This window comes from Gadus macrocephalus, chromosome 16 (assembly GCF_031168955.1).
Source record: "Gadus macrocephalus chromosome 16, ASM3116895v1".
NCBI classification, from domain to species: Eukaryota; Metazoa; Chordata; class Actinopteri; order Gadiformes; family Gadidae; genus Gadus; species Gadus macrocephalus.
This window is the reverse complement of record NC_082397.1, coordinates 8,554,434-8,557,773: the sequence shown is the minus strand read 5'-3', so window position 1 is coordinate 8,557,773 and position 3,340 is coordinate 8,554,434. Positions and strand designations below refer to the sequence as shown.

Genomic DNA, 3,340 nt, shown 5'->3' with positions numbered 1-3,340 from the left:
TTATTTCAGTGTGCCTTTTGAGCGAGGGAGGAAAACCCTGCATAGTGCTTGCCCGTGACGCGCCTTTCGGTGGAAAGGAGGCCAGCCGCAGAACACAAACAAACGGATGAGTGATTTGGAAGTTGCTTTTAATCAAGGTCACATTGAATTAATTAAGAGGAAGAGGTTAGGCTTCCTGCTTCAGGAGTGCGTATAGGTTAGCGCTGTTGTCTTGGGGGGATTGAACACACAGCACATTATGACTGGGAGTCAGAACCTAGGGCCGGCACTGCATTGCAGAAAGCAATCATTCGTTTATTTCATTGAGATTTAAGGGCACTGTCTGGTTGCTCATATCTTTTTAATCAAGTTGACTTTATTTCCGACAGTTGTTAATTGGGACTGTGCTGTTACACGAGGCGTACGCGTCCTCAGAGGGCAGTGTGTTCCTCTTCAGCATTTGAGTGTGATTGCGTCTTCATTCTCTGCATGGTCTCTTCATGGGCTTCCCCTCAGTCTGCAGCCTCCACCCTGCCGGGCCCCATGCTGCCTGTTCTCTAAGTGGACTTCCCGCTGATAATTTCTCTATCCAATTCCCCCCCCCACCCTGGGGCCCCGGAGAAAATGTGCCAGTTGGAAGTGCGATGCATGCGATCAACGCAGCCCACACCGCTAAGAAAACACTAAAACAAAATAAGTGGGCTGTGGACGAACGGGTTTAAAAGTGTTCAGACTTGCGAAGATGAAAAAACAACCATAATTATCGTGTTTGTGTAGGGGGGTGGGGGAGAGAATATAACAGCAGTTGATGGACGTGGTTTAGTTGATTGTTGTTACATTCAGCATACCGCGACAAAACTCCTCTGCGCTCTTTGTGTGTATGTCCTACAATATAGCGGAAATTCCACTGGAGGGCGCTGTTTGGTAATGAATGTTGGGAGGGTCACCAGGCGAGACATGAACTGAGTAGCCTGGGTTCGCTGGTGTGGGTGCAGAAAAAGCCCCTTTTTGTTATATTCACATCCTCTATAGCCCTAAATAAAAGCCTAACATTTGGGCTTCTCTCCTGTAGCATGTTACATCATTTTATCTGAACCATATTTTTTATTACTTCATGTTTGGTCTTGATAATATAATATAGTCTTAATAAATAAGACTTTATATAAATATATCAATAAATAAATAAGTATGCCACTTAAAATAGGCCCATATTAAATATAATGTATACATAGAAGCCTATGCAATAGTTATAGGTCAAATTTGTCTTTGATTAAATTATTTAGTTTGTAGAATTAAATGTTAAGATGTAACTGATATAACATTGACATAAATTACCAATATTAATTTTCATTTCTGGTTTTGGTATTTTAAATTTGCCCTTTCCATGGCAGAAGAAAAACAGTAACTTTCTATACCCAAGGTTGAGCTGAACCTTGATATCCTATTTTTATAAAACCAATCTCAGGTGGAAGAATGAAAGACAGTGAAGCAGAAGTGAAAACGTGTGCTTTTACCTTGTATTCCCTCTCAGAGCTCCAAACACATCAACCCACCGTGCGCCGGGGTGGGATCCAGGCTGGAAGAGGTTAAATTTCCTCCCTGGGATACATTGTTCGCTCTACTGAGGGGGGGGGGGGGGGGGGGTAGAATGGCACATACCAATTGACGAGGCATTCCGCTCTCCTGAATGAAACGCGCTGAACGTGAAGTCGTGCTCCCTCCGCTGAGGTTCGGGGGTCTACGCGCATTTGGGGGATCACTAGAATCTTGCAGCAGAACTCACCGCAACAAACTGATGGCAAAGTTGGATTTGAATTCGGTCGTTTTTGGATGAAGGGAGTTACCGACACGGGAGCGTTGTAACGGAGCCGAGGACAGCAACTTAAAAAGTTTCCGATCTCCACTGACAGATTCAAAAGAGGACTGAAATAATGTGACTCCCAGGAACCCGGCGTGGAATACAACGGACGCTCGCCTGCAACTTGAATAGCAGTGTTTTTTGCTTTTTAATTTTTGCACAAAGGAAATAACCTAAATTAATAAAGAGAAACGTGTGGATACTGAGCGCAGAAGGGATATGAATCAAACCAAAGGATTTATCTTCATGTGGTTCTCCCGTTCACTTTAGGCTCACGATTTTTGATTCGAATCAAAAGAGCGCAAATTCAGATTTTAACATTTGAAAACTCGTTTTTCTTTTTATTTCTTGGGTTATTAGATTTTCATTCATACAAAGCCAAAGCAAGCAGATCACTTGTACATCGGGTTTTACTTCAAACTCGTCATTGCTTTTGTGCGCTCCAACAAAAGCTTTTTTATTTCTGGATTATTGTGTTTTGGATTTTGACGTCAAGATTATGAAGGAGCGGATGTTTGGATTGAATTCTGAATAATTTGGATCACGCCAGACATTTTTTTTCATCCGAGGGACGTTGAATAATGTCTCCTACTTCTATTGGAGTAGCATTTCTAGTAGGACTTCTCCATGTGTGCTCAGGTAAGCATAGGATGAGCAGCTCTTTTCTAAACAACAGCATGATCTATGTTCCTCTGGTTGCAGTTGTGTGCCGGTGGTAGAATACACCACTTCTGGATAAAAAGAAGCGCATCTTAGACAAAACACAACACAAACAATAATCACTTCTGTAACTTGCCCTGGTTGTAATGGATTTATTTCCCCGTTTTTGTTTAACGTATCAGCAATTAAACCTTAATAGTTAAATTAGTCAATGGATTTCACAAACACGAAACACCTCGGCCTATTTCATCTCAATACGTAATACACGTCTTGGGGGGCCCCTGTATGCAGTGAAGTCCCCCCCCCCCCCCCCCCCCCTCCCCCCTTTACATCTCTCTGATATGCACGTTTTGTTCCACATCAACAGTACCCTACATTTTGAGAATGTTGTATCCTTTCTTTTATTCCTCCCTGACCTAAAAAAGTACCTCCATTCTGGTGATGGTGTCGAAAGGAACTGTGCTACTTTAGAGAGCTGAGCTTGCACATAGGCACGATAAAGTGCTGAATCCATGAGCGCTAAGTGAAGAGAGCAGCTGTAATCTGTCATTCAGACAGCCTTGGCCCCCTTCGGACCCAGAGTGTCCATGTTTGTCATGGTTCTGTCCAGGGATGACCATTACTGCTGATTGCAGGCTATTCACAGAGCCTTATTGGCTTCTCTGGACTATACTATATCCCAATGTATCACATTGTATTGTTCTGTTATGTCTGCTGTTTATACAACAGCCCCAGAGAGGGACAGTACTGTGTGTGGTGGTGGTGGTGGTGGTGCTGGGGTTGGGGTTGGGTGTGTGTGTGTGTGTGTGTGTGTGTGGAGGGGCACGGTTCATCGTAACTCCA

General features: G+C 43.5%; 1 long non-coding RNA gene across 1 annotated transcript in view; it reads right to left on the bottom strand.

The window, feature by feature from the left end:
* Positions 1-2,030, bottom strand: part of LOC132473927 (uncharacterized) — a 3,487-nt gene extending 1,457 nt beyond the window's left edge. The window contains exon 1 of the long non-coding RNA XR_009529500.1: positions 1,494-2,030. This is a non-coding gene — a long non-coding RNA (uncharacterized LOC132473927). The remainder of the gene's footprint in view (positions 1-1,493) is intronic.
* Between the last annotated feature and the right edge of the window lie 1,310 nt (positions 2,031-3,340).